Raw genomic sequence first — 25,220 nt, forward strand, 5'->3', positions numbered from 1 at the left:
GGAAAAATTTGAAATTCGACTAGAAATGCATGAAGAAAATTGTGCTCCCAACGCAGCCTCATCACAAAGGCTACCATTGACAAATAAGATTTTATTTCATCTCGTCTGAATCTGCCAAGGTCAAATATTTCAAGACACCAAAAAATAAATCAACACTAACTGTGGTAACACTAGGCACTTTTGATATCATGTTTTACATTGATTTTGGGATTTTTTCCATTCTGAAACCCTTGCTATTCGAATACGGAAATGAAAAACAGTCTATCACGGAGGGGTGCGAACCCCATGGGCGTGCATGAGTGTGTGTGTGGTGGTGGTTGGGGTGGGGGTTGTAGCGCCTCTAATGACCATTTGATTAAGGTGTGCACTGATCCACCTGCTAAAAAAATGAATATAGTAATGACTTCTTTTTTCCTCTGGTGCTAATACTAGTGATGGGCAACGTTTCACTAGTATATATAATATATATAATATATATATATATATATATATATATATATATATATATATATATATATATATATATACACACACACATACTCTCTTGATAGCTCAGTGGTAGAACGTCGACTGGAGTTGCTGGATAAGTTCTGTGTCATGGGATAGCGACCCGGCAGTACCAATCCATTTATCACTTATAAATTCCCCTTCCATGATCATTCCCTATGGGGATATTCCCGAGGTAGCGTGAATTTGATATTAAGCGACATTTGTAGCTTCATGATTGTATATAAATCACGGTGTGGTAAAAATTTCATACACATATATATGCGTAAAGGTATGCGCGCATACGGAAACGTTATTCCATTGAAACAGAGCCCGTTTCAATTTCTTGAAACAGCCACAGCAAGTCAGAACCTCTCATAAATCACGAAGCTGCAAATATAATTTCATGGTCAGTTACTACCATGCAAACGCCGGCACAAATAAATGAAAGCAAGATACCTCGGAGTTGGCAGGTCTGTGGGACATGCTGATGTAGCAAAATCTTTAATGGATAATACAAAGCACGCGACTGAATATTTTACGAAGGGGTGGCTTCTAATATACTATTAACGGTCACTGGTGTGTGTGCGTATGAGAGAGAGAGAGAGAGAGAGAGAGAGAGAGAGAGAGAGAGAGAGAGAGAGAGAGAGATTGACTGATTGCTTATGACTAATAAAATTGGCGTCACAACAAGAGAGAGAGAGAGAGAGAGAGAGAGAGAGAGAGAGAGAGAGAGAGAGAGATTGACTGACTGCTTATGACTACTAAAATTGGCGTCACAAAGAGAGAGAGAGAGAGAGAGAGAGAGAGAGAGAGAGAGAGAGATTGACTGACTGCTTATGACTACTAAAATTGGCGTCACAAAGAGAGAGAGAGAGAGAGAGAGAGAGAGATTGACTGATTGCTATAAATGACTCCTAAAACTGGCGTCACAACGAGAGAGAGAGAAAGAGAGATTGACTGATTGCTTATGACTACTAAAACTGGCGTCACAACAAGAGAGAGAGAGAGAGAGAGAGAGAGAGAGAGAGAGAAAGAGAGAGAGAGGATTCTAGAAACTGCGTGCAACAGTGTGAGAAACAATAAGATATCTATAAACTATTTTTTCGGCGTGAATAACTGATTGATTAATTTCTGTAATCTGGCGACGCAACACTATGACATCGACGCCGCTAAGGAGAAAAGAGGGAATATTCTAACTAACTTTAATCTTCATCTGACAAAATAATAATAAACATGGTAACGTTTTGATGACCCATACCACCACCAATTAATTTCGAATTTTCACTTTCAATTTGCAGAACACGGGAAAGCTTTTAACCTTCCTTTGAGAATGGCTTATGGAAATATAAAATATATGATATTTCCCCAATTGATTATCTATATAACGCAATGTTTGCTTTATAGCAAAATATTCTTAATTGCTGGCAATTTGAAGTAATGTCGGGTTTTGACAAAATCATTTTATTCCTCACGAAATTAAAACCTCCATTTTTTAAAATTATATTTTAGCAACACTGGACAAATGTCCTTTTATAGCCCAGGCTCGTGGACACGAAGAAAGAAAATCAATCTGAGTGAAGTGTTATTTTCGTCAAGGAAAATTATTCCTTGAATTTTCATTCGTAATCAACATTCTCCATCCGCAACCTTCTATAATATTCATATTAAACAGTACGAACATCCTTCTTCATCCCTTTAAAATAATAATAAAAAATTCTGACTTGATCCTTCGCACAACTCTTTCCAGAATAGCTAGCACTCACTCTTGTTATTTGTGAGCGTCGTCCTTTTTCTACCATGCAGTTGATATTCCATCAACTTTCAACTGCAGGACCAAAGAATAGGGAAAGTTTTCGGGCCACTTTATTGACACCGGAGGACCACAAAAGGCGAAAATTGATGGTGTGCCTCATTTGGCCAGGGAACATGATTAATGCGTCTTGCGGTAAAAGCAAACATTTGTCAGCGGGAATTTCATTAATGAATTCAATTATCTATCACTGAGAAAATTCCTAACCCTCGCCGGGTAGGATATTTGAATAGGAGTTCGTTATTAAGGGAAAAAATGATAAGGATAACAGTTCGGGAATGAATCGGGGCGCCGAGTCTTTCTTTAACCGTTGTGCTTTCTATAGTATCCCAGAATTAGATCAAACAGACACAAAAGCAAAAAACAAAAAATTCAGTTACTGGACAGAAAATCTAATATAAGTAGGATATTTAAATGTGAATTTGTTAATAAGGAAAAAAAATGATAAGGATAACAGTTCAAGAATGAATACTGTAAGTTTACTGATTCATTCTTGAACCGTACTACTTTCTATAGTATCCTAGAATTAGATAAAATAGATACACATAAAAAACTCAATTACTGGATAGAAGATCTAACATGAGTAGGATATTTAAATGTGAATTTGTTATTAAGGAAAAAATGATAAGGATAACAGTTCAAGAATGAATAAATTTACTGATTCATTCTTTAACCGCACTACTTTCTATAGTATCCTAGAATTAGATCAAACAGATACACATAAAAAATTCAGTTACTGGACAGAAAATCTAATATAAGTAGGATATTTATATGTGAATTTGTTATTAAGGAAAAAATGATAAGGATAACAGTTCAAGAATGAATAAGTTTACTGATTCATTCTTGAACCGTACTACTTTCTACAGCATCATAGAATTAAATAAAACACACAAACAATATTCAATAACCGGACAAAGACTTTCTGATAACTGGAAAGAGAAAGTAATTCACTCCAAGGGCAAAACTATCAATAACTTCCGCCTCGTGCGAAAACTTGTAACAAGAGTTGCACGCTCTGTAATAAATGCACCTCTACCTGCAAGTTCTGATCTTGATGAATACTCATCTCTCCATGAATCAAGATTAGCAAGAAAATTTTATGACGCTCGAGCATTTGCATGCGAATCAAGATGATGCAGAAATTTATCCATGAAGTTCTGCTGTAACGATTTCATTGCGTGAATAACAAAACTTAATGTAAAATGAGTCAACCACGAAGCAATATCAAAATACATACCCATTTATTCGTGAATAAAGAACAAATGCAATTTGTGCCACCCATAACTCAAGCTCATAATGCTATCCCTCATGAATCAGGATAATGGTGCATACTCATTTATCGTGAGTCCAAACAATGAGGGGTATGCTTTTGCCAGTGAATCAAGATTGTAATAAATTTGCCTTTTGCCAATCAATCAAGCTCACACCGAAATAAATTTTTACCAGTGAATAAAAGCCATAACAAGTAAGATTTAAAATTTTAATCACGATTATAACGAGCGCATATTTAACCACTGGTTAGTGAACAATAAAACATGCACTCATTCTTTGGGAATATATAAATTTCATTTCATCTGAAACCACCTTTTATGATGTGACTTGACAAACAGCTATGGAGCTAATGTATAAAGAGTATCTTTTTTAGAGTTCATATTGGATTGTACCACACTGCTCGAAAATACACCTAAAAAGGTCATAATTTCAAAATCAATTTTTTAAAAGGACATTATGTGAACATATCGGGAAACAAAGCACTTTTCCACCACCTGATAATTGCTGGTCAAAGCACTCGCCAAAAACACCTTATTGGATAAATGGCAAAGTCACAGAACTAAATAAAGCATTCCCTTGGATTCTAAATTCAACAACGTCCAACTTTTCCGCAAAAAGGTGGTTGTTCAGAGAATGAAAACTAAGCTCACGCCTTCAAACCTATTCTAGAAAACACGTGAATTCTCACACACACTGTAAAGTTAATTTCCAGTCCTAGTGACAATGAGATTTCCCTCGCACATTACATGGGCCAGGCTTAGGAATCTGTTCAGGATCAGATTCTGAAATAACAAGGTTTTTAATTCCAATTCGAAGTACTGTACGAACAGACTCTGAATCTTATAAGTCAAAATTAAATAAACAGAATTTATCACACCTATGGACTCAATGTCCAAGTTTTTTATACTGTAGCATTTCCCTTAATACCAATATTAGTCCCAGATCCATCAAAGGTTTTCAGCGAACTGCAAAGCCATTTCTGAATACTTTGGTGCAGTGGTTATTCAGCCTAACGAGACCACGGCGTACTACTGATGTACCCGAATATTCTTGACCAACTCCCTTTCGGATTCAGAAGAGGATTTTAATATACTCCTAATAAGCCAATATTACATTTTACTACACAGGGACATCCAATTTAGTTGAGAAATACCCCGAGGCAGAAAACAATATGTTGAGGGGTTTTATGATAAAGAGGAAAGGGTTTCATTACTCCCTTAACCTTAAATCAGTTTTAAATGCAATAATATTTCAAGTAAACCTAATGTACATGAAAAATGTAATTTTGATTTAATTTGAAGAAATGTGGAAAAACCTGGCTAAAACAAGTGTACATGATTGTAAAGAGAAGCACTTTTAATGTCATTTTTAAATAACTCGGTATTATGCACTAACTTGGGGCAAGAATTGCATTTTTTCGCAGACCTTAGTGTGTCCTCTAACATTATATGTGACAGACATTCTGGTAAATTCTTTTCTTTAGGTTTTAAAATGAAACCCCAACATCTTCTAAGGAGTCTGTACTCCTTATTTACCCGAGGAAATATCATTTAGTATAATGCTCTCTCCTCTTGAAAAAATATATAAAGCACTGAACTTCAAAACTAGGTTTTCAAACAGTAAAAAATGTGCGGCTAATAATCATAGCAATCGATTCCAGTTTTTCAGCAGTAAGAGAAATGATTTACATACTGATTTCCCTTGATAAAACGTTAATTTGCCTCATATAACTGCGTGATAGGGATCTATCGTGGGTTTCCCCAAAATGACTACAGTCCGGCCATCTTCTGATTACGCAAAACTTGATTGCTAACTTAAATGACTGCCTATATGCTAAATTATATTGGCCAGGAGTTATCGAAAGTCTGCAATCTTATATTAGTTACATAACTTTAAGATGCCTCAAATCACACCGAAGTAGTTTTTCATGACAATTGAACTACGGTACGAATTCCAAAATAACTTATGCTTCTCTAACATTTAAATCAATATGCTTCCTCAGACTTATATAACTGCCGTTTCTTCAAAATGTTACGAAACTGAATAAAGAAAAAAAAAAGGACAATGAAAGGAATGAAAGGATGACCTGCTAAAAGCCAATCAAGCATCTCGAGTTGGGTGACATACAAGGTTAGATCACCTTCGGCTACCGAGGACATGTTATTAGTTTTCCGGGAAGGCGCTCTACTTCGACCGCGCTTGCTCCAGTATTGCGAAGGTTGATTACTACATTTCTCGAAAGGGTTTCAAGAACACTATATTGTTTTGAAATTCATCACAGCCGTTTCTCAGAACACCATGTTCTGCGCTATTCTCGTAACTGTTTCGAAGAGACCATTTTAAAGTTAAATACTCCTGAAAAAGGTATTGACGTTGCCATGTGTCGCTTTTATATTTTTTCAGAACGAATATAAGGACGATTTATATTTTTATATATCTTGTGACTTTTTTTATATATATTACTCGAACTACTCTGAAGTCGTATATCTAAAGACAGGTTGGGAGAAAGTTTCCCGTCTTATTTCCTTTAATTAATATGATTCTGAGGAGACCATTTTCCGTTTGGGCACTTCTCAAAGCATTTAGCAGTAGCCATATTTTGTTCTGAAATTCCTCAAACTGGTTTTGGAAGAAGAACGTTCGGTTTGATATTCTCCAAAAAGGGTAAAACGGGAATTCCTTCGCATCTACGTCTTATCACCCCTCCCTTCGACATCTCATTAATTCTTCTCCCTGACTTATTCATATTATGCTATTCCCAACATGCACTTTTATCTCCCGAACTCTTGAAGACTTCTCCAACAAACTTCCCGCCAACTATCCGAGGAAGAAGTTTTGCTTCTCCACTTCTAACACAAGCAACGAAGTTGGCTAAAACGATTACCCTCCTCACCAGGACAGATTTCTCCCTTTCTCCGTCTCTCTTATTCTTTACCTGTCATTCCTGCATTGCGCTTAATACATATCTACAAGAAGATGGGTAACGCTGATTGTAAATCTGACAAATTGTGGAGAGGCTTTCGAGGGACTGCTGTCAAATAAGATTTTGTATGAAAGACAAACAGCAAGATAAGAAGAAAAAAAACTGTGTATCACTTGATTAAGAGTAGGAAAAACAATAACTGTCATTACTTGATCAGCAAGAGATATATATACCGGTGTGAATTTTGATCAAGCCAGACTTTTGGAAGCAATCAAGTTGGGGTTTTAATTCCCAGTGCTTGCATGACTGTTTTCATCACGGTTTTGACCGATCCTGGGCGGTACAGGTGATTTGGCTCCACTACCTATTGGCAATCGAGAAATTCGAATTATACTCCACCAAATTAACACCGACTCATATTTATATGCCTGCTGTCTGTCTGTCAGTCTGTCTGAACAGGACCATGACCCCATGACGCAAATTCTCATAGCTATAACAGAAACGAAACGTCTCGAACCTAATAACTACATTAAAAAATCAGGGATTTCTCTCTCAGTGATCTATGTTACGAAAATCAACACGCCCCTTTAACTTTAAGCAAACTTCGAAGCGTGATTGCGTAATTAAATAAAGATGATGCAGTACAAACACATTTATTTACTCGGCATGAAAACAAAATCAAGATAAATATTCACCCTTCCTAAATCATTAATCGACTGGGAAGAAGACAAGGGAGAGGATGGAGAGACGAGCAAGGAAGAAGAAGAAGAAAAGAAGAAGAAGAAGAAGAAGAAGAAGAAGAAGAAGAAGAGAAGAAGAAGAAGAGAGAGAGAGAGAGAGAGAGAGAGAGAGAGAGAGAGAGAGAGAGAGAGAGAGAGATATTCGACAATATAAATGACAATAATCATATTTATAATATATATATATATATATATATATATATAGATATATATATATATATATATAAAAAATGAAAATGATTACGTAATAATATTTTAGGGGAGAGAGAGAGAGAGAGAGAGAGAGAGAGAGAGAGAGAGAGAGAGAGAGAGAGAGAGAGAGAGAGAGAGAGAGATTCGACAATATAAATGACAATAATCATATTTATAGATATATATATATATATAAATTGAAAATGATTCCATAATAATATTTTAGGAAATATAAATGACAATAATCATATTTATATATATATATATATATATATAAATGAAAATTATTACAATAATATTTTAGGAGAGAGAGAGAGAGAGAGAGAGAGAGAGAGAGAGAGAGAGAGAGAGAGAGAGAGTATAAAGAGAGAGATGACAATATAAATGATAACCATATTTATAGATATATATATATATATATAAGTGAAAATGATTCCATAATAATATTTTAGTGAGAGAGAGAGAGAGAGAGAGAGAGAGAGAGAGAGAGAGAGAGAGAGAGAGAGATTTCACAGTATAAATGACAACAATGATAATATTTATTGATTATATATAAATGAAAATGATTACATAATAATATTTTGAGAGAGAGAGAGAGAGAGAGAGAGAGAGAGAGAGAGAGAGAGAGAGAGAGAGAGAGAGAGAGAGATTCCACAACACACATGACAATAATCATAATATTTATAATCATATATATAAATGAAAATGATTACATAATAATATTTTAGGAGAGAGAGAGAGAGAGAGAGAGAGAGAGAGAGAGAAAGAGAGAGAGAGAGAGTAGAGGAGAGAAGAGAAGTTAATAGTACAAAACTTTCTAATGAAAGAGTGATAATTCGATAAAACGTAATAAATAAAGTGATTCATTAAAAGCCAACAAATAAAAAGAGGATTTTGTGTCCCACGCGAAGGGTTACTTCCGTTCAATTACAAAAAAGTCAATTTGCAGTAATTCCCGAGATTGGCTCATCGTGCAGTTGACTTCAGGGGCAAATTTCCTCAGCGTCTCTCTCTCTCTCTCTCTCTTGTATTAAAGAGGAGAGATACTGAGGGGTCCCATGTTCCTTACTGGCGAATTATTAAATATCTTGAATTCCAATAGACTTTCCTTTATAAAGATTCTGTCAACATAATTTTATTTCATTAATAAAAATGACGAGAGAGAGAGAGAGAGAGAGAGAGAGAGAGAGAGAGAGAGAGAGAGAGAGAGAGAGAGAGAGAGAGAGAGAGAGGGCCTCATGTTTCTTGCTGACGAATTGTTAAAAGTCACGAATTTCAATACACTTTCGTTAATAAAGGTTACCTGTTAACATAATTTTATTGCACTAACGAAAATGACGAGAGAGAGAGAGAGAGAGAGAGAGAGAGAGAGAGAGAGAGAGAGAGAGAGAGAGAGAGAGAGAGAGAGAGAGAGGTGCCCTAAAAGCTAAGTAATGCCAGGAAAGAAGGTTTGAAATGCGGCACTCTTAAACAGGCACTGAAGACAGATGGCACTGCCCAGGATAGAACTTTGAGGAAAAGGAGGGAATAGATGTACTGTAACACATGATTGTAATAAATGAAGTTATTGTAAATAAACAAGTGCATTGAGGAAATACTGTAATGAGACAGTAATGAAAAAGGGTTCAGTCAATCAAAGATTCTCTTTTGAAATCATCTTCCAGTTGTTATCATAAGCTGTGTTATAGAGGTTACTCAAGAGAGCAAAATGTCCCCCTCTTTTATTTTGTAAATATTCTTAACTTCTGCTCTCTTCCTTTTATATTGCAAATCATTTCTTTTTTTCCCTATTTGCTGCTGCAGTCCTGGTAGGTTTCTTTTCCACATTGTTCTACGTCCCGTGCGAGGACTGTTCTAAATCCAAACTTTAAATTTAGGTTGCTTTATGAGACATCAGATTTTTCTGTAATTATATACTCTACTACTATTGTACACGTTGTTAAAATTTACGGTCCTACTTTTGTTTACTGATTATGTTCTATTTTGAAGAGTTTTATTTTTCAATGCATAGGTATTATGATTTTAATTCTATAAATCATATGAGGAACGATTTTCAAAGAAGAGACTAATACTATCTGATATTAAAGGATGGCATTCAGAATATTCAAACAGCAGAATCTGGAATAATCAGCCACTGTAAGCTAATGTCATCCTTGATAACGAATAACGGCATGGCTCCCTACAGGGAAAAGGAACAGACGCCTAACAGAATATATACAATTTTCCCTTATGTTGGGAGTTCTGAATACCTCGAACCAGGCTCTGTTCGTCACACAACTGTAACACTCCGAAGGCAACTACAGTATCACAGGGACCAAGATGTCATTTGCCAATATTGAAAATTACAGCCACAGGCCTTGACTCGAGCGGCTTATTCAGAGGGTTGCAGTCGTCCCACTATGAGCCCAGATCAGCTCCAAATAGTAATAGAAGATGTATGAAATCTATACGAAAGTCGCAAATTTATATCCAAATTACATTCTAATTATGGCACGATGCAAAACGAGAGAGAGAGAGAGAGAGAGAGAGAGAGAGAGAGAGAGAGAGAGAGAGATATGAAAACAAGGCTCACTGACCCGGCCATTCAGCCAATCAGAGACCTTCCTCTAGATTAATGTCACAAAATCCATGTTTGCAGTTATAATAAGAACACAGCAACTAAGTTTTTGTAGGTTATAGGCTATCATACAGGTCAAAAAGCTAGGCCGTCTTATTATAACGACAGCAAATACCGTTTGTCATATTACTCAGGGAAGATGATCTGAAAACAGACGAGAAAATGATGTCTGCGTTATGAAGCAAACTCAATGATTCAAAAATTGTGCTGCCGGAGTTCATGGTTTTCCTGTCAAAAAAAAAAAACAATAAAATCCAGTCTTCGAGCAATAGTACGCCCTCTACTACGCAAAAACCCAACAATTATTAATTGAAATAAAAATTAAATGGACACTTCAAGCCCCAGAAAGCGATGCCTCCCAATAAGAAATATAAAAAATGATAAAACCATCTCAAGCCCTATTTACCATATACGGAAAGATCAAGAAAATCGCCTTATTTTCAACAGTTTTCCTCGTAACTTACCGAGTCTCAATTTTCCATAGGAAATACTTAGAATTCTGGAAGAGGATACTACGAGGAAAGAGGGGAGGTCGTGTATTCCAGCGATTGAGTGTTAGGGGCCCCGAGCTCACATCTCTTCACCTCAATTCACGCGCTTCCAGTCCAGCTCAACACAAGTCCTAATGCTCGACCCTCCCAGCCAGAGGTTTTATACAAGCAGTCGTAATTCTCCCATACAAACAGCATGCGAGGAGAGGAACCAATCAGTTCTATATAACGTGGCCAATCTTTTGCGTCGGTTTCTTTCTAATGTTACAGCCCGAAGTACTGAGAGAGAGAGAGAGAGAGAGAGAGAGAGAGAGAGAGAGAGAGAGAGAGAGAGAGAGAGAGAGAGAGAGACTATATTAATAACTGTTGTTGTTGAGTGATCATAAATGTGCAAGGTTATATTTAATACTTACACTCAAGTATTTTTTCTCTAACTATAATAGAAAAAGATGCTTAACCTGGCAAACGCAATCATGTACCTCTGTCCCGTAAATATTGATGTGAATCGTCAAATTTCACTAGCAACTAAATGGCAAATGCTGGAATCCACGCGATTATATCTAATAGGAAATCCTATATAGTTTCCCTTACAGCAGTATAAAATAAATAAATAAATAAATAATATATAGACACGTGTATATATTAAATAATATATAATATATATATTTACATATGAGAAACAAATAGACTCTTCTCAGACTATTTTCTTGCTACACATTGCTTCATAAAAATCACGCTTATTTTTTATTATTGGGAAACCAGATTTACAAAGGAGGATGATATAGGAAAATACTTCACTGCATACTAGTGACTTACATTAATTGTGTTCCAATATCTTTTATTTCCTATATTTTCCAGAAGCAAGCTAACTCTGTTCCAGTAAATTCCTTTCAATTACACATTTCCTACATCCATCTGCAAGTGCCCTTAAACAATTTTCATGAATCAGTCAGCAAGAAGAATAAGTATTCGCATTGCAATAAAATTACAAGAATAGTGTCATCTATAGTTCAAGTGCAGCAATCGAGAATGAAAATACTCGTCCAGTTTTGTGGAAAAAAAAAACGCAAAGCTTCCATTAGGCGTTGAGTATGTATAGTCATGTTAATATGGCCTGTCAGCATGTAGCCGTCAAAGAAAGACACATTCTATTATTAGTAAGAAAACTAACATATAAACTTTAACTGTGGAAAGAGAAATGTTAATAAAAATCGAATAAATAGTTTAGGCAATGCATCACATTAGAGCATTATTATACATTTTTACTATTTTCTTTACTGAATATGCCCATAAAAAAAGACTGGGCCGGCGAAATACTTTTATTTTACGTATTTTAACCGTAAAATTCAGGCACATCAGTTACAAAGATCGTTATACGTTGCAGACACCTTGTATATCCCAGTAATTTAATTTACAACTTTGCAGACAACGTTATCTGTCTCAAAAATTTACGTTATAACTCAGCAGACACATTATTTTCCTAATAAATCACTTTACAAATCTGCAGGCAAGTTACCTATCACAATAGATAAAATTCGCCCCCCCCCCCAAAAAAAAAAAAACAGGTAAACTTTGTAAATATCTGCGAAAACCTAAAAGCACAAACACTTTGAATTCAGGTGACAAACACCGAAATGGCTGTTGAAACGAAAGGTCAAAACCATCACGCTAATTCCGGTGTTGTTGTGGGCTGACCCTCTGGAATGCTTCGGCTAATAAAACACTCATTTTGTTTTGTTCACAGAGAATAGACTAACCCGAAGTACCTTAGGCAGCCTGGGAGGCACTCTTACCTGACAGATGAACATTGTAATAACCGTTCAAACCCATGTACCGACTGTCGTCGTTTACATTAATTATAATGTAACTACTAAGTACGCTTATAATCTAATGTTGAAGAATAAAAATAATACTTGCATGAGTCTCAATCTAAGTCTTCAGTATCGACAAAATGATGATGAATAACAGAGTTATTATTAAAAAATATTATATACAAAAACTAACCAGAAATAAATTAAATGAGACTGTACACTAAAAAAAAGTGGTCATGGAAGCGGGTCCTGGCTCATACGTCATTTCTAAATTTCTAGATCGTCAGTTACATTAGAGTTGAGCTCATACATACAAGATTTAACTACATAACCAGCTTCTTCATGAATTGATTCTAGACTTGTGACTCTCAACATCAAACATTTCAACACCTAATTGACAGCTAGCACTAATTCATGAACGAAAGGTAAGAAATATTGAAGGTGACTTTACAAAAGTATAGCTGGTTGTCAACAATTGATAAAAACTGTAATTACAACGTATTCTTCGTAGACTTATTGGTGATGAACGTTGTTGGGGATCGCTACTCTTCATACAAAGCCAATCGATTTTTCGTATATCTTAATTAAGTTTCCTACTCGTTAAAATTTTCCAGTAGCTAACATCAGTAACCTAAGAAAAAGCATGTCTTGTTTCCATTACAACTTAATCGCCCTTTGGCTGAGTCTTCCCATCTAACATACTATACTATATATTACGTAACCTAGTATACTTTACATAATCGAAACTGCAAGGGCCCTTAACTCACTCCGCGTCTCCCCCCAAAGTATATGCTTTCGACACCCTTACGAAGATAACCTTCCCTCTAGGAACATTTCAGCGTTTTTAATGATACAAATAAACAAACATTTACAACGTAACAAAACACAAACATCTTACAAACTTCTACACGAAAGTTCCATTTGTACTCACCATTCAGGAATACAGGAACATTCCGACACTCAGTTGCTCCAACGAATTCAGTTCATCATTAGTTGAAATGTTCTGCTCCTGAAATCATATTTAAATAAAGTATCTGAATCTACATCGTAAAATAAATTTCAATTCAAAACAACAATTTGATGAAGTGGGACTGTATTTTCGAATAATCTTATACTTTTTTGACAAGGATACTATAAAGCATTATTCTAAGTTTAATTTTGCATCCAAGATTACGTTTAAAACCATTAATTCTCAGCGACAATAAACGAGCAAAGATTATATTTGTTATTAAAAGAAATCTTTGAGAGTTACACCAACGCACGAGCTCTTTCTACAAAGGATAATGTTTAGAACACAAACGATACACCTACATACAGTACAAAGAATGTAATAATTTTTTTATATAATAGATACTCTCATCATAATTAAGAGCCAGAAAGCCTGTGCGAGATTTAATACTCAGGAATAATACAAATCCTAGATGAGTAATCTTTACACACTGTGAATCGAGATCAGATATTACAAGATTGCTTAATACTTTATGCTGTAAAGAACTCTACAATAAAAAAAAGCCACACTCACACACCTAAAAACACACGAAATGATCCAAAAGATCGACAAACCGTTAGAAAGTCATCGAAAGTTAGGGACTAGAGAATAAATCATGCACAGTCAGCACTTTCTCATCCAAGGATCCTTGACCTACCAAATCCAGTTTTTCGTCAAACTCGATGTAATGGCAAAAAAAGAGAGGCCTTTTTTCCAGTCTCTCTCTCTCTCTCTCTCTCTCTCTCTCTCTCTCTCTCTCTCTCTCTCTCTCTCTCTCTCTCTCTCTCGTGAGGAGAAAAGTTCGAGATTATTATGAATCACTTAATACAATGGAGCATATTTTTGCACAACAAAAATTCCCTATACCAGTTATTTTTAGCAATATCTAAGAAACTATGAAATATTGATGCAAATAAATACAAAAACCTGTTAAGTGAAAAGGCAAGATCATGTGCCGTAAGAAGACCTAACCAAATAAGCGAATTAGCAAAGAAATAAATAAACTATACTTTATGACTGAAGGGAAATTCAGTAACATTAGATATGCCAATTGCCCATCTTCTTTATACAAAAATGATAGCTAGGAAACAGCTCGTATGCCCAGAAAGATATAAAATAAATGTCTACACTGGTCGACGTGCGATTATGATGGATTTAGCTTATAGAATTAAGGAAACGTCAGGATGCTGAGCGTTCTACTTTTTTTGGATTTGGAAACTGAAAAATCGACCATATCGACTGTTACATATACATTCACAACTACTTCATAAAACCTAAGGGAATGTGAAGAGCAATACGCATGATCAGGAAACACCTGATTAAATAACAATGATCGAGGTAGTGCATGAAAAGGTTTACCCGAAGTTAGCCAAAACTTCGAAATAAGCACCGGGTTATTGGAGAACGATTCAATTATCTAGAGAGCAGTTAAGAGCAAGTCAACCCTCAAAAGGAAGCTCAACTTGAAAATAGACTTGGGGGAGCTGGTCGCAAAGTTAATAGTGTTACATGTGAACAGCGCCATCAGCTTCTTTTGGGCATGCTACTAATTACCTCAGGAATTAAATGATTCACTGCAATAAATGAGCTTCATTACGTATTTTTAGACATCAAGAAGAAGTGTTTTAGTACATTAGAGTGTGATGTGAATAAAATCTGTTACGGGTGAGAGAGATTGGACATAATAAGCTTCAAGGACAGCTGAATAGGAAAGGAGGAGGATTTACGAGGTTTTAAATTATCGGCACGAGAGTGAGATGTGAGAAGAGGTTATCTGGATGAATTCATTAATGAAAAGGAGATAAGTGAAGTGGAGAATAGATCTGTGCCGTAATCGTCTTGAAACATGGAAAGGAGAATTCTTCAGCAACAGTCAGGTCAGTCACGAATAATCTGCTTCAGGAAAGTCGAACACTTGGAAGTGGAATGTATGATGAACAAAATCTTGTAAAAAAAGAGATGGCGAAACTCGAAAATGACCAATATAATAAAAATGAAACTTGTATAAGATTATAATGTAAAGAAAAAAGAACTCAGACTTGAAATACATTGAAGCTGGTTCCTAAGCTTTAACCAAATGTCTGAAAGACTCATCCAGTGTTAAAACTAAGGCTGCAGCATCCGTCCTTTCACCTTTATTTCTCTCTCCATTTTTGCACTGCTCTCAGTTTATTTATATTTATTAATGTTTTACGACGATAAACGTTACTTTTATACTGGTATTCCAAGAGAAAGGCAAACGGTGGTTTTTCTGGTAATTTTTGATGTGATTCATACAATTCTGACATTCATTTTCATAATAGATGTTTCAATAGCTCATTAACCCCCAAAAATGAATAATGCGGTATATATTAAGAGTGTGTGGATTAGGATGAAGTAAAGGCAAACGAAATCTTTTGCGAAAGCAACGAAATTAAAAATCACAAGAATCACATCATAACCCATCATACATATCATGGCTTGACAGTCTAGCTAAACCAAACCAATCCATACCCCTACAATTAACAATATTGAGATGGAGTACAATGAAAAACCGGTGTTTGTAGGTGGCAACAAAACAAACAAGTAAAAATTGCGCCGAAGTTTCTTCGGCGCAACAGAGTTTTCTGTACAGTCGCTACAGAGTATAATCAAGGCCGCCAAAAATAGATCTATCTTTCGGTGGTCTCGGTATAATGCTGTATGAGCCGCGGCCCATGAAACTTTACCCACGGACTGTATCGTTGCCAGAAGCATGATTATGGCTAACTTAAACCGTAAATAAATTAAAAACTATTAAGGCTAGAGGGCTGCAATTTGGTATGTTTGATGATTGGAGGGTGGATGATCAACATACCAATTTGCAGCCCTCTAGCCTCAGTAGTTTTTAAGATCTGAGGGTGGAGAGAAAAAGTGCGGACAGAATAAAGTGCGGACGGACAGGCAAAGTCGGCAGTTTTTTTAACAGAAAACTAAAACGAGTGGGTATCGCCAACGGTAATGGTAAAATATGCGCAGGGCACATGAGAGGCAGCTGAAAAACATCCAGTTCATTTGTGCCACAAATTGGTAAGGATCACCCTCACACAACCTTCCCTAGCCTAACCTAACCTAACCTAAGGTGCTACGTCATACCTGGCCGGGGCAACAGGCCTTTAACACTAGGTAAAACGATACTTAACCCTTTGATTTCGGTTGTAACGTATACGACGCATTTAATAAACTGGCCCGGAACACTGTTGTGTCGTATACGAGCACCGGTAATTTCCTTTTATGTGAAGGACTGATGATTGAAATACTGGCCTCTTTTTCTTGATATGGTAACAGTCTGTCAGTTGCCATACAGTGAATTCATATAAATTCACGTGTTTCCCTAAAATTCATTAGTCTTCATCAAGATGTCACAGGAGGACGGGTCAAGGGTACGACATCCTCGAGTTGACCGCCGGCAGATCGAGAGAAGAGCTCTCGACGAGGATAACTATTTTATAGACCTTCTCGACTCATTTTCTGGATATGAAAATGAATCGGATTTAGAAGGAAATGAAATGGATAATTATGGTCCTGGTACAAGAGACAGTGATGAAATATCAACCGACAGTGAAAATGACGAAAATCTGCCACCTACAAATGAAAGCCAAGGTGTCAAAAGAAGGCGGAGACAGCGAAGTGACCCAGGTGATGAGTGGGAGTGGGCTGCCAGCAATTTCCAGCCCAGAGATTTCATATTTGACAGCAGTGGCAGTGGCATTACGTCGAAATGTAATGTGAATGAAAATTCAAAGGAAGTAGACTATTTTTTGAATTTTCGACAACGAATTTATGGGGCTGATTGCTGAAGAGACAAACCGTTATCAGAGATTCCTTGTTGATACGCTAGGAGATGCAGTGCCAAAGTATTTGCGAAAATTTGCTCAGGTTACTGTGGAGGAAATGATACGGTTCCTTTGTGTGATTATGATCATGTCGCATATAAGTAAACATCGCATCGTAGATTACTGGACTACGCTTGAGACATTCGAGACAAAAGGAGTGAGAAGGCTGATGGCAAGGGACAGATTTCTTCAAATTCTACGGGTTCTACATTTCGTTGATAATTCACAGGAAACAAGCCCAGATAATAAACTAAAAAAATTAAACCCGTGCTCGACAGTGTGCGTAGAAAATTCCGGAAAAATTTCAACCTTTCCAGGATTTATGCATAGATGAAAGTTTAATGTTATGGAAGGGAAGGCTAAGTTTCAAGCAGTACATTCCAGATAAAAGAAGTCGATTTGGAGTGAAAATATTTGAACTTTGTGATGCCAAAACGGATTATATTGTCGATTTTATAATCTATACTGGAAAAGATACAGAGATATTGGTAGATGAGGATCTAGGGGTATCTGGTTCTGTGGTAAAAACATTTATGGCCTCGCTTCTCGGAAAACATCACATCCTGTATTTCGATAATTGGTATTGCAGCCCAAAACTGCTCAAGTATTTGGGCGACAACGAAACAGGAGCATGTGGAACAGTCCGGAAAAATAGGAAATTTATGCCTAAATTTCCTGATGTGAACAAATCTGAGATTTCGTCTCAAAACTGCAATGGAATATTAGGTTTAAAATGGCAGGATAACAGGACAGTGTATATGTTATCTTCAGTACATGAAAATATAATGGTAGACTGTGAAAAAGGTGTCGACCAGGGAATTTGTGCAAAAACCTGCATGCGTTGTTGACTATAATAAGAAAATGCGGATTGTGGACAAGAACGACATGCTTATTAGTTCTGTGAAGTGTATCCGTAAAACCACGAGATGGTACATAAAACTATTTTTCCGTCTGCTTGATATGATACTAGTAAACTGTCATCACTTGCATGGATTTGTTACTGGCAAGAAAGGGTCATATTTACAGTTTTCTAAGTCAGTCGTTCTGCAGTTGATTGAAAGGTACCCTCCAGCACCTAACAAGATAATTACCCGCACCGTAATAACGCAGCCAAGGCGGCTAACAGAAAGACACTTTCCTGATCCAGTTCCCTCAACAGAAAAACAACTGCGACCTAGACTAAGATGTCGTGTGTGCTCGCATACATCCCGTAGGCCCAAGAAAGGCCAGCAGACATATTTCATGTGTAAAGACTGCAATGTAGGACTATGTGTCGCTCCTTGTTTCAGAGAATACCACACACTTCTGAATTACTAGAATTCTGTCGTAAAAGTTTTGTCAAGATTATTATGTTCAGCTTATTAAATATTCAGATTCATAACCATTTGTTATTCACATTGTTTGATTTCATTCAACTTATGTCATAAAAGCTTCTTCCAATCATATTGAGTCTTATGTGTTTATACATTTTCTGATTTTGTTTTTTTATCTACAGCAAAAGATTTTTGTAAAAATAAATGTTGAAATTCATCCGTATTATAATTTTCTTCATCAAATTATGGCTTTAGTCTTTAGTAGTGAGAGAGAGAGAGAGAGAGAGAGAGAGAGAGAGAGAGAGAGAGAGAGAGAGAGAGAGAGAGAGAGAGAGTAAATTACTATTTTGCGTTTAATGTTCCTTTTCTGTCCTTTGAAGACTGGATATCATAAAATATAAAATGAGTCGGATGTAATGTAAATCTGATAATCATGGTATTGATGATTTATGATATATGAGAATAATAATAACAATATAATAACCGTTACCATGAGATTAATGAATATAGACAATGTTGTTATAGACAATTATTATTATTATTATTATTATTATTATTATTATTATTATTATTATTATTATTCAGAAGATGAACACTATCCATATGAAACAAGCCCACAGGGTAACTAACTTGAAATTCAAGCATACTAAGAAAATGGTGTTCATTCGAGTGAAATAACAGAAGGTAGTAGGAAATACAGAAAGAGGAGATCAGTTATTAGAAAACAGATGTACTAACAATAAATAAATAAAAATGTAAACAAAGTATTAAATACAAGATGTATTGCATAAGGGTAGTAATGCATTACATTCACTTGAACTTTTGAAGTTCCGTTTGCAACACATCCTCAGTAAAGAGGCTGTTCCACAGTCGTAAGGCGTGAGGAATAAAGGTCCCCTGGAACTGAAAAGTTCGAAGGCGAGGTACATTTACTGCACATTGATGCTGCTGTTCAGCGAATCTGGTTGCTCTCGACAGCAACAGGGGATCAGGGATCAACTGAGAATGTGAAAGATATGTCAAAATACAACTTATGAAAAAGTGACAAACAAGAGACCATCCGTCTATAGTCCAAGGCATAGCTGCCAAAGAAACCTTCCACCTCGAACCACTCTAAAAGATATAAATCTCTGGCAGAAGCAGACATCTCCCGGAGAACAGTATCCTAGTAAAGGAAGGACAAATTACCTAAAAAATGTTGCACTGATTTAATCACTCATATAAGTATATGAGGACTTAAGAACAACACCCAACTTTCAGGCGGCATTTGCTGACATTTTCATTAGATGTTTCTCAAAAATAAGATGTAAGTAAACAGGTACCACTAGAATAATTGAAGGAAAAGAAAAATATCTGTAGAAAATTATAACAGAATAAAATGATCTACAAAACCCTACAACTTCCCTGAATATTGGTTCAAAAACAATTGAACAAATTCCAAAATGTTAGTGATTAAATATATATATATATATATATATATATATATATATATATATATATATATATATATATATATATATATATATATAATATATATATATATATATATATATATATATATATATATATATATATATATATATATATACAGTATATATATATATATATATATATATATATATATATATATATATATTATATATATATATATATATATATATATATATATATATATATATATATATATATATATATATATATATATATATATATATATATATATATATATATATATATATATATATATATATATATATATATATATATATATATATATATATATATATACATATTTAAGGTTCATGTGGCTAATCATTTTTGTAACAGGAATTTATCCAATTTTTTATTTTTATAGGGATAGGTGTGAGTATGTGTTTGTATTTTACATACACACACACACAAACATATATACATATATATATATACACTCATATATATGTAATTAATTGTATATATATTACACACACACATATATATATATATATATATATATATATATATATATATATATATATATATATATATATATATATATAACTGAATCACGAGAATATGGAACGTGATGAATATATAAATAAAGACAATTCCACGAAGGAAAGAGAAGCAACAGAGTATTGCAAGGCTTTTTCGACGTATTGTCCTTTACTTAGCAGACTCGTTTCTCTTTCCTTCAGGGCATTGCCTTCATACATATATATATATATATATATATATATATATATATATATATATATATATATATATATATATATATATATATATATATATACTATATATATATATATATATAGTCAATTATATATATATATATGTATATATATATATATATATATATATATATATATATATATATATATATATATATACATACATACATACATACATAGATATATAGTATATATATACATACACACACACACCACACAATTACACATTTTGATCAGCAATGTGATTTATAATATTGATCCCTAGTGAATGTGGCGAGGTGGCAATTGTGTTTACATGTCACATGCAAGTGTGACAGACGACGCGCGTAGGTGGCATTTCAGATGCACGTGTCCTGTTGACAGAAATGAACTGCTTTGTTTTCAGCCGCTGTACCCTCCACCTTTGTCGAATTTGGTGGGCGTGACCGTTGGAATATTAGCTTGAAAATGGGCCCCCTCGGGATTATCCCAAGCCCTGGCAGTCTCCAATTCCTTGTTTCATTGACAAATGCGGATTCTGGAACCTCCCTTTTTACTTGCGGCTAATACGATTTCCATTCAAGGAGGTTGTTTCCACTTTCCCCCTGACTTTTGACCGCCATCGTCAATCAAACATTGAATTGGAATCTGTCCGAAGGACAAGGGATAATCCCAGGCCCTATTCCCAAGGTAGTATTCCAGCGTTCAGGGCCACCAAACTCAACACAGGTGGAAGGTAAGCAAGAGCAGAAAACAACGACCGGTCATTTCCATCAAAAGGATTCCGGCATCTCACGTCCACCCACGTCTCAGCCATGGAAATACGATTGTCACCTTCCAAATGTCCATATTCGCTAGTGTCCAAAATGTATTGTTGTGTCGTGTAATCATTGTTGCCGTTGTCATGGATTCATATATATATATATATATATATATATATATATATATATATATATAGATGCAGTAATATATATATATATATATATATATATATATATATATATATATATATAATGATGTGTGTTTTTGTACATATACTGTATGTATGTATGTAGGTGATATTGAGATGCACGTGTGCTTTGACAGAAATGACCCGCTTTGTTTTCAGCTCGCTGTACCTTCCACTTTGTCGAATTTGGTTGGCGTGACCGTTGGAATAATTGCCGATTTTGGAATATTCCTTTATTACTGGCAGCTTATTTATTTGTGTTGTTACATTAATTGCATAATATCTATATCACGGATCGCTACTATCACAATATTATCATATAAATAAAACAGGTTAATTTGCAGCAAAACAACAAATACAAACGCTATTACAATGATTGTTTACGATTTCGTGCGTCTGGTAGCATGCTACGGGTGACTACCGTCTGAAAACCCTCCGGATTGTGGTAAGTGTGAGGTCTCATCTCGGCCGTAATCAAAGGGCTAATGAAAATTAAAATAATTAATAATTTCCCATATTTTGGTAATCATAGAATCAACTAAAAACGATTATTAAATAAAATTATCTAAAAATGAAAAAAATCCCGTAGGGTGGGTCTGCCCAGACCCAACTTGCACCAGATAGGATTAAGAGACTGGCCAGTCTTGGAGGCCTTTGGGCCTCATCCTTGAAGTTCTTGGGCCCTCTCCAGGTCTGCTTCCCCAGCCTGGCAGGATACCTGCCTTCCTCCGAGGAAGCAGCCTCTGGGTCGGACCCTTCCCTTCAAGGCTGCCCTCAAGAGACTGGCCAGCCTTGGAGGACTGTGGGTCTCATCCTTGAAGTTCTTGGGCCCTCTCCAGGCCTGCTTCCCCAGCCTGGCAGGATACCTGCCTTCCTCCGAGGAAGCAGCCTCTGGGTCAGACCCTTCCCTTCAAGGCTGCCCTTAAGAGACTGGCCATCCTTGGAGGACTTTGGGCCTCATCCTTGAAGTTCTTGGGCCCTCTCAGGCCTGCTTCCCCAGCCTGGCAGGATACCTGCCTTCCTCCGAGGAAGCAGCCTCTGGGTCGGACCCATCCCTTCAAGGCTGCCCACCCATCCCTTCAAGGCTGCCCTCAAGAGACTGGCCAGCCTTGGAGGACTTTGGGTCTCATCCTTGAAGTTCTTGGTCCCTCTTCAGGCCCGCTTCCCCAGCCTGGCAGGATACCTGCCTTCCTCCGAGGAAGCAACCTCTGGGTCAGACCCTTCCCTTCAAGGCTATCCTTAAGAGACTGGCCAGCCTAGGAGGACTTTGGGCCTCATCCTTGAAGTTCTTGGACCCTCTCCAGGCCTGCTTCCCCAGCCTGGCAGGATACCTGCCTTCCTCCGAGGAAGCAGCCTCTGGGTCGGACCCTTCCCTTCAAGGCTGCCCTCAAGAGACTGGCCATCCTTGGAGGACTTTGGGTCTCATCCTTGAAGTTCTTGGGCCCTCTCCAGGCCCGCTTCCCCAGCCTGGCAGGATACCTGCCTTCCTCCAAGGAAGCAGCCTCTGGGTCAGACCCTTCCCTTCAAGGCTGCCCTTAAGAGACTGGCAGTCCTTGGAGGACTTTGGTCCTCATCCTGAAGTTCTTGGGCCTCTCCAGGCCTGCTTCCCCAGCCTGGCAGGATACCTGCCTTCCTCCGAGGAAGCAGCCTCTGGGTCGGACCCTTCCCTTCAAGGCTGCCCTCAAAAGACTGGCCATCCTTGGAGGACTTTGGGTCTCATCCTTGAAGTTCTTGGTCCCTCTCCAGGCCCGCTTCCCCAGCCTGGCAGGATACCTGCCTTCCTCCGAGGAAGCAGCCTCTGGGTCAGACCCTTCCCTTCAAGGCTGCCCTTAAGAGACTGGCCATCCTTGGAGGACTTTGGGCCTCATCCTTGAAGTTCTTGGGCCCTCTCCAGGCCTGCTTCCCCAGCCTGGCAGGATACCTGCCTTCTTCCGAGGAAGCAGCCTCTGGGTCGGACCCTTCCCTTCAAGGCTGCCCTCAAGAGACTGGCCATCCTTGGAGGACTTTGGGCCTCATCCTTGAAGTTCTTGGGCCCTCTCAGGCCTGCTTCCCCAGCCTGGCAGGATACCTGCCTTCCTCCGAGGAAGCAGCCTCTGGGTCAGACCCTTCCTTCAAGGCTGCCCTCAAGAGACTGGCCAGCCTAGGAGGACTTTGGGCCTCATCCTTGAAGTTCTTGGGCCCTCTCCAGGCCTGCTTCCCCAGCCTGACAGGATACCTGCCTTCCTCCGAGGAAGCAGCCTCTGGGTCGGACCCTTCCCTTCAAGGCTACCCTCAAAAGACTGGCAAGCCTTGTAGGCTTTTGGGGCCAATCCTTAAAGGGCTTGGGCCCTTTCCATGGGAAGGGTCAGACCCATAGGCTGCTTCCTTGGAGGAAGGAAGCGGCCTCTGGGTCGGACCCTTCCCCTCACCAATACTCTTTGCTTTCTCTTACCCTACTTTTCAAAACTGACACTTTCTGTCTCCGAAGGCTTCAGACGATTTGAAGCATCTCGGAGATTGTTCTTGACACTTTGAAGCTCGGCGCATGCGCGAATGGCATTTCTCTCGTCCTTCCAGGAGCCGGAGGACTGAAGGATTCCAAAATGTCTTCAAGGAAAATCTCGAAGGTTTTAGATCATTTCAACATCGCGATAACCATTACTTGGAGTTCTTTTTCTGGCACATAAACAGCTTCTTTGCTTTAAGGAGTCGTCTTCTATAAACTTATGAGATTCCCTCTTACTGACGATATTGATCATCCCTTCGATTCTTCCTTGCTTCTCCGAAAAGTAATTCTGTGAATCCAAAATCTTTGAAGTAGTTTCTAACACCTCAGGTTATCTACTTTATTCTTCGTCAGCATTCTTCAGTATACCTCCACGCCGATGTCGTCTCTTTTTGTTCCTTCTCTTTCTTATTTCGAGCGAAGAACTGCTCCAAGCGGTAATTTTGGGCATCCAAAATCCTCTCAATCAGCTTAGAAAACACCTCAAGTTCTCTACCTTTTATTTCGTATAAATTCTTCAGTTCCTCCGTTCCACTGTCTTCCTCTCTTCTTGATTATTTCCTTCCTTATTTCGAATGAAGAGCTTGCGTCCGTGAGTGACAATACGACTGTAGAGGTGCCGAATAATCGCAGAAGGCGGAACCTCGACTTCATACTGCTCCGCGAAGTAGTCCATATTTTCAGCAGTAAACAATTACAGACTGAAGCTATCTGCCATTCTCGTGATGTACTTTTCCCTCTTGAAAATCTCTTTTAGTCGATCTGCTTCGTCATCCAGTTCATTTTAACCATAAACTTCGCCTTCTTTGCTCACATGCTGTCTCTGAAGGCTTCAAGACGTCTTCCTGGAGGATCCCTGAGATGGCCACTGTAGTCCTTGGTGTCAGTGCACCTATTGAGTGATGGCACTATACGCATGAGCTGAAGAATTCTAAAACGACTGCAGGAAAACACGAAGATATTACGGCGCCAGGCGACAATGATTCTTTCTTGCAGCAGAAGGTATGAAATTTTCTTGAAAGCTTTATTGCCACGAAAGCATCAATATTTAAAAAAAGAAAGAAATTAAAAATTTAGTGAAAAATCATCATCGTATCCTT

The 25,220-nt window shown here is 37.3% G+C and overlaps 1 protein-coding gene and 1 long non-coding RNA gene across 2 annotated transcripts in view; one reads left to right on the plus strand and one right to left on the minus strand.

Annotated features, from left to right (window-relative positions):
- LOC136850704 (uncharacterized) overlaps positions 1 to 25,220 on the minus strand; it is a 1,048,955-nt gene that overhangs the window by 266,224 nt on the left and 757,511 nt on the right. Inside the window, exon 5 of the long non-coding RNA XR_010856694.1 lies at positions 13,277 to 13,354. This is a non-coding gene — a long non-coding RNA (uncharacterized lncRNA). The remainder of the gene's footprint in view (positions 1 to 13,276; positions 13,355 to 25,220) is intronic.
- LOC136850703 (uncharacterized) overlaps positions 1 to 25,220 on the plus strand; it is a 460,181-nt gene that overhangs the window by 117,885 nt on the left and 317,076 nt on the right. The window lies entirely within an intron of this gene.

The sequence above is a fragment of the Macrobrachium rosenbergii genome, chromosome 22 (assembly GCF_040412425.1).
Source record: "Macrobrachium rosenbergii isolate ZJJX-2024 chromosome 22, ASM4041242v1, whole genome shotgun sequence".
In the NCBI taxonomy this organism is placed as follows: Eukaryota; Metazoa; Arthropoda; class Malacostraca; order Decapoda; family Palaemonidae; genus Macrobrachium; species Macrobrachium rosenbergii.